Genomic DNA, 8114 nt, shown 5'->3' with positions numbered 1-8114 from the left:
AGCATTAGAGCTGTATCAGACCTGGCAGGGAGGAATTGTTAAGGTATCATGAGTGAGAAAATTACAATAAGGACTATATAATACAATTATAATACAATTTCCTTTACATAAAATAATCATTAACAAATAAGCTCAGTGTGTGTGTACATGTACACATTCATGCATGTCCGTGTGCCTCTTTGGGTGTATATAAGATTGAATAAAGGTTTGGTTTCACATACAAGATAGTTCTAGTGCTTTCTGTTTCTTGACTTTGCAGGGTTACCTTGCTTTCCACTTATTTCCCAACTCTGGCTCTGGAGACAACTACCCATTCTGTGAGACTGGGTACAGTCTGATTGTTTATTTAGTTTTAAAGCTTGCAACCAATAACTCTGACAAACACAGGTGCATTTATTTTCTGATTTGTACAGTCAGTCCTCAAATTGTACCTGATGTGTTTCCTCAGTCGTCAGCCTTGAGTCCTCACTCCCTGTCAAGTTCCAGCTTGTGTCTTTTCCTGTCCCTGCATGAGCCATATTGCTCGTTAGTAGGTCTGTTATATTAGCCACAGAAGAGCCATCTCTTCTTTCTGGAAGGTAGAGAAAAATGCTGTAGTGGGGAAAAAATTGGTGTATCAGCTGATTTTAAAATTGGAATAAATCTTAACCTAAATATTACTTTATATGTTATGATGCTCTACAGCCTCAGTGAGAAAAATCTGGAGGAAAAAAGCATAGTTTTTGTCTTCAGATGTGTTTCATCTTTACAGTCCCGAACAGACTAAAGAAATGTTTAAAGATTAAGAGCATGTCATTTAAAGAGTGCAATTCTTCAAGTCACCCCTACTCTGGTTCGTTAGAGGAAACATTTAAAAATGTTTGGGTATCTTTAAAGGAATGTTTTACCTTGCTGACTACAGTCACTAAACATATATTTTTCTGACTTTTAATTTATCTTCAGTTTCTTTCATTGCCCCACTAACAGATAATAGGGATTATCATTTCCTTAGACTCTCATTCAATAATACAAAACATTTTAATTAACTCAGCTGTAACAGTGCACTCATTTGCCAGAGATATCTTGAGTTGAACAATTTTCTGGTCCAGACAGCTACATTTTAAGTTGTCATCAAATCTCAGACAGTGTCTTTGTAACCCTGCAGAATAGAAATTAAAATACAAGCAGGAATGCTCTTGACACAATACAAAGAAAAAAATTAATATTATAGTATCCATTTTTAATTCTTTCCCTTCTCAATGATAGTTGGTTCACCTATATGCCCAGTTATTTATCTCATCTTGCATTGTCATGAATCAATCATTATTTTATTGATGCCAATAATTTAAAAATAGATTTAGTGTTAGAAAGAGCTACAACCAGATTTCTTCACACTTCATTTAACAAATACCAAATATTAACTGCTATAAGTTTTCATGATATGTACTAGGAACATTACTATAATTCATAGCTTAAGTTTTTTGCTGTTTTCTAACAATATAGTGTTGTGTTTTTTTCCTTACGCAAAAGTGATGATTTCCTAAATAATTAATTTTAACAAATATTAAACATCATAACCTGTTGTGGACAAATGATAGTCAAGCTTGATTGAGCTGAATATTTCTTTGCAATGTGTTTTCAATTAAGAGGAATCCACCAATAAGTAACAGAATTTCCTCAAATAGGAAATTAAATCAATAAAACATATGGTTTTTCTACTCTTATTATTAAATATATAATGGAAGGATGAAGACAGCTGAAGAAGTTTCAGATCTCTGAAGTGACATGGTGTCCTTGGATCAGATATTTTAATCTAAAAATGAGGCTTCTTAACTTTTATCTGTGTGATACAGGAGTCTATCTTTTTTATGATTAAATGTTTTTAATGGACAAAAGTAATTTCATGGGTGACTAATTCCACAGATGGAAATAATGCCTACCACCTGTTCAAGATAGACGACAACTGATTCAGTTGTCCAAACACCTGGGTTTAAGTCCTTGTTTTTTAGTTTGCTTGCTTTATGACCTTGGGGGTTGGGGATAGTCTATGCCTAGGATCAGCCTTATCAGAAATAATGTGAAAATAATGTGATATAAGATATTGCCTACCTATCCTGGGTCCTGATTTGAAGTTTCACATATAAATCCAACTGTTATGCAAAAAAAAAATTAATAATAATTTGCAGACATTGTCTGCAGACATGAGGCTTAGGAGAAACATCACACTGAAATTCTAATAATAGCCTCTCTTTCAGAATTATATAAACTAAAATTTTTGTTTACGTTCAAATATGCAATATATACCTAGTAATAGAAAATACAAATGGCAAACTTTTGCCCAATACCACCTTCTCAAAATACCACCAAGGAAACATGTTGCTAAGTCAAAATTGGGTTCCTTGCATGCTCCAGTAAGGAAAAGTCTTACCTGGATAGAGTTTCAGATTTAGTAGGGGATATTTATGAGGTTTGGGAGTCTGGCTTAAAGTAGCTGATTCAGTGCAGGAATTTGATTAACAATGTGTAAGGAACATAGTATATTTTAGAATTCATGGATGTAATGGCAAGGCACTCATTTCAGAAGCTTTGGAGAGTAAACAATCATTTCATGCTATCTACTGAAAAGTTGAACAGTCGTATGCATATTCAAGTGGATTATTCAGAAAGTCTCTGTAACAAACAGTAATCTTATTTACAACTTTATCTTGCTGGACAAGAATTTCCTGGAACGGCAAAGTCATGTTGATGAAGACTGTAGAATTGTATTAGTGAAGAGAGCTGAAGAGTAACATGCTGTTGATGTAGACAGTAAACTGAGTGAGTATAGATGGGTATAGTTTCCACTATACAGTCAAAATCTTCAAATTAAAAAAAAATGCTTATTTAGAAACACTTTATATCTTCCTAATAAAAGAAATCCTACACATTTGCAAATCTTCCCTAAACTCAGTATAAATTCTCTATATTTATCACTGAAACTGCTTGAGATCAACCCAATTTATAGAATAATCCACTGGGAAAATGCTAGATTAGTAGAAAAGAGATGTTTTGTAACTTTGGCACTGACTTTGCATTACATGGAGCTAAGTAGAAATGCTGTTTTTCTTATCCCTTCCACATCATCTGAGTCCTGGAGGATAATGGGAGCAAGTGTCATGGAAATACCTTTTTATTTACTTTGGTTTTTATTATTGTGCACATATATTAACTTTTCTTGGCAAAAGATTCAATTTCTTCTAAATTGTCTAGATATGAATATTATGTTATTTTCTCTTTTCATAATACTAATAGTAAAGAGAAAACACCTCCAGCAGACGAGAGTTAAACTGTGGAAATTTTAAAAAGAATAATTATTGTTTTTATAAATATCAATATAACATAATGATATGATCCATATTTTCCAAATTAATGTCATTATTTATTATATGCAAGTAATCTAATAGGTATTTTAATTAAATTTATAAATCAATCTAATAAATTACATCTAAAAGAGTAAGTCTAATATTTATAGTTCATAGAAGGGCATAGAGGAGGATTTAGGGACTCAGTGATTTTTTTCTTGTAAACTTCAGTAAGTCCTGTTATTACTATAATTTCCTTTTCAGTAATCTGATATACACCTAAGATGCTAAAGTTATAATTTTGAGTATAAAAGGTTTTTAAGAAAAACACAATATGCATAAATATTTCTCTTTGTATTGTTACTAGTTTAATTGTAAGATGTCCATTGCCTAGTCTACATAATATTGACATCACATCTATAAATTCCAATTAATAGCTTTTTAGTTAGAAAGTATAATATCTTCTACCAAATGAAATGAGGCCTGATTAAGTTGTTTGAGTAAGCTATGGCTAAAAAAACTTTTCTTAAGCTCAAATTAATAATAAGGATAATAATGATGACTATGATGTCTAGCTGCATTTATAAAGAATAATTTCAACCTAATCAAATTTTTCATCTCCAATAGTTTGTTTTCCTTCAAATTGTTTTGCAGTTGTATAATATTCAAGTGCTGATGTGTTGAGTTGCGAGGTTCAGATTGTCCAGAGCAAAACTTTATATGCTAACATATATTCCAATTTTTCATACTGTATAACTGGACAATTTCATTAAAAGAAAATCATTTTTAAGAGTAAATAGGGAAACATTTTAAAACTTTTAACTGTTTTGTTTATTTTTGAAAGAGAGACAGAGGCAGCATGAACAGGGGAGTGTCAGAGAGAGAGGGAAACACAGAATCTGAAGCAGCCTTCAGGCTCTGAGCTAACTGTCAGCACAGAGCCTGACGCGGGATTCGAACCCTTGAACTGTGAGATCATGACCTGAGCTGAAGTTGGACACTCAACCAACTGAGCCACACAGGTACCCCTAGGGAAACATTTTAAAACAATTTCCTGCTGATTGATGTATAGAAATAGTTTATTTTAAAAAATTTTAATTTATTGTCAAGTTGGCTAACATATAGTGTATATGGTGTGCTCTTAGTTTTGGGGGCAGATTTCTTTGATTCATTGCTTACATACAACACCCAGTGCTTACCCTCACAGGTGTCCTCCTCAATGTCCATCATCCATTTTTCCCTTTCCCCCACTTCCCCATCAACCCTCTGTTTGTTCTCTGTATTTAAGGGTCTCTTATGGTTTGCCTCCCTTCCTCTCTGTAACTATTTTTTCCCCTTCCATTCCCCTATGGTCTTCTGTTAAGTTTCTCAAGATCCACATATGAGTGAAAACATATGATATCTGTCTTTCTCTGACTGACTTATTTCACTTTGCATAATACCCTCGAGTTTCATCTATGTTGCTGCAAATGGCAGGATTTCTTTCTTTCTTATTGCCAAGTAGTATTTCATTGTATATATAAACCACATCTTCTTTATCCATTCATCTGTCAATGGACATTCAGGGTCTTTCCATAATTTGTTGTTGGAAGCACTGCTATAAAGATTGGGGTACACGTGCCTCTATGAATCAGCACTCCTTTATCCTTTGGATTAATTCCTTGTAGTGATATTGCTAGGTGGTAGGGTAGTTCTATTGTTAATTTTTTGAGGAACCTCCACACTGTTTTCCAGAGTGGCTGCACCAGTTTTCATTCCCATCAACAGCGCAAGAGGGTTCCTGTTATGTGTAGAAATAGTTTAAATTAAATACACATATCATAAATTTTGGCCCAATTTTAACACTGCTCTCTAGTTAAAATACACAGTACCTATGGTGGTAAATATGGGATGACCTTTTACTGTTTTGTTTTTTTTTTCAGTTTTTATTTATTTACTTATTTTGAGAGAGAGAGAGAGAGAGAGAGCAAGCAAGCAGAGGAATGGTAGGGAGAGAGAGAAACCCAAGCAGGCTCTGCACTGTCAGCCTGAAGCTTGATGCAGGGCTCGAACTCAGGAACCAGGAGATCGTGACCTGAGCCCAAACTAAGAGTCAGACACTTAACTGACTGAGCCACTCAGGAGCTCCGTGGTATGACCTTTTTTTAAAATTGAAATATACTTGACACACAGGGTTATGCTGGTTTCAGGTATACAGTATCATGATTCAACAAATATAAATGTTATGCTATGCTCAAAACTGTAGCTATCATCTGCCACTAGACAACACTATTAAAATACCATTTATTATATTTCTTATGCTGTACCTTTTATCCCCACGACTTATTTATTCCATGATAAAGGACACCAATTAAAAGGGGAGGGGCAAAATGGGTAAAGGGGAATGGAATATACCCCATTACCCATTTTTCCCATCTCCTTTTTTTTTCTGTAGTACATTTTGTTTATTCATTCATTGATTTATGAACATTCATGTGCTTTCCACTTTTGACTATTATGATTAGTGTGCCATGAACATTCCTGTAGAAATTTTTGTTTGAACACTTGTTTTCATTTCTTTTGGGTATATGCCTAAGAGTGGAATTGCTAGGTCTTATGGTAATTCTTTTTTCTTTTTAATAGTTTATTGTCAAGTTGGTTTCCATATAGCACCCAGTGTTTATCCACACAAGTGCCCTCCTCCATGCCCATCATCCCCTTCCACTCCCCCTACCCCATCTTCCCTCAGTTCTCAGCATTCAAGAGTCTTTCATGTTTGATTGTTGTTTTAAAATTGTAAATATGAGCCAGAACAAAGTCTAGGAATCTGAGCAGTGATTTAGACTTAAGGAGAAGAAGAATGGCTACCAATGATAACAGAGACCCAGGCCTCATACCATTTAATAATCAAGGCAAAGTTGATTGAAGCCACTACCATTATAGTCTGGTAAAACCACTGATTTTACTCTGAATCTTTCACTTGTAGTTTGTTAATCATTTCAGGAAGTTAAACATCTCATTAGTATCAGTGTGCTTATTTGCACACTTATTTGAGGGTACCAATTCTGTATTCTAGGAGTTGTTGTAAAGAAAAAAGTACAAGTTTCATAGTTATGTATAAAAATAGTAAGTATTAAATTGTTAATCCCTTAAACTGCTTTCCATACTATTATTTTCTTTAAAAACTACCATTTTATGTTTACTTAATACAGAATATGATTTATGCAGGAGTCCATGCCTCCTTGAAAGTCCATTTTATATAAATCCATTGGATATAATATATGCCTCAAGAACCAGAAGCCAGTTGCAGTCTCTTATCTTACCATTTATTAGTGATATAATAATAATAATGATCATGATAGCGATAACAGTAATACTAGTAAATAATGGCTTATTTATTTATAACTAGTGGTTGACATTTATTGTTCTAAGTAACTAACATGCATTGAATTTCTTTAGTCTTCATCAAAAGATTGTTTCTCCATATTTTATAAATGAGGGTACTAAAACTTAAAAACATTTGAAAAATAAATGTATTCGAGGCCACACATCTGGTAGTTGACTAGGTTAATATTTGAACCAAGATATCTCACTCAACAACTCATGATACATATGATCATTCATAGAGGTCAGTGCTGCTAATCCAACAGTAAAATAACTCTATGTGTGCCTCTTCCACTTGCCTTCATTTCTGAGCAGACCCATGTGGCTAGGCTGCCAAATTACTTTGTGTACTGAAAGATCAGATTAGTTTTAACTATTTAGCTTTTCTTAAGTAGCTTTGAAGTTTGTACTTACTACTACTTTCAAGAAATTCTTAAAGCGCTCTCCTCAGAATGCAATACTAATATTCACTCAGCTAGGGTAAGGAAGAGCCAAAGGAGATAAGAATTCCAAATAAATAAGATAAAGATATTTCGTTTTGTTTTTATTTTTCTTTTTTCAAGCTGGTACCAGTCTAAAGGTACTGCTGGAGGATGTTTCCCAATGAACGGGATAAAGTAATTGTCTCTGTAGCAGTGATATCACTGGAACAATATTGGATATGTTGTGCATGTGCAGTCAAAAGGTCATTTTTCCCTCTTTTTTAAATGTTTCTTTATTTATTTAGAGAGAGCATGCACATGACTGGGGCAGAAGCAGAGAGAGAGGGAGACAGAATCCCAAGCAAGCTCCATGCTGTCAGTGCAGAGTTTGACATGTGGGCCTTGATCTCATGAAACAGGAGATCATGACCTGAGCCCAAATCAAGACTTAGATGCTTAAACAACTGGGCCACCCAGGAGGCCCTTTCCTCCTCTTTTCTAATTGACAATATCTGTTCTCCCTTGGTTTTCTACTCAACATGCTGATCACCACATTGGTAAAATCTCTCAAAGGCTATGACTACCACTTCTGGTTGTAGCTTACAAAATTTCCAATATTTATGGGATTAGGTTTCTAGTTTCAACAATAATTATGGTCTTTTCCAGTCAACTTCAGCTAAATAACAAAAGTATTATTATTTTCTCTCTTTATTTATTTCTGGAAGAGAGCAAGCAGGGGAGAGACAGAAAGGGGGGGGGGGAGAGAGAGAGAGAGAGAATGAATCTGAAACAGGCTCCACACTGTCATCACAGAATGGGATAGAAGGCTTAAATTCATAAACCGTGAGACCATGACTTGAGACAAAATCAAGAGCTGGATTCTTTTTTTTTTTTTTTTTTTTAGGAATTAGTATTTTTATTTTTTTTTTATTTTTTTTTTTACAAATAGTTTATTGTCAAATTAGTTTCTACATAACACTCAGTGCTCATCCCCAAAGTGCCCTCCTCC

The sequence above is a fragment of the Hyaena hyaena genome, unplaced genomic scaffold (assembly GCF_003009895.1).
Source record: "Hyaena hyaena isolate Hyena2069 unplaced genomic scaffold, ASM300989v1 scaffold_136, whole genome shotgun sequence".
NCBI classification, from domain to species: Eukaryota; Metazoa; Chordata; class Mammalia; order Carnivora; family Hyaenidae; genus Hyaena; species Hyaena hyaena.
The sequence above is the reverse complement of the archived record's forward strand: the minus strand, read 5'-3'. Positions refer to the sequence as shown.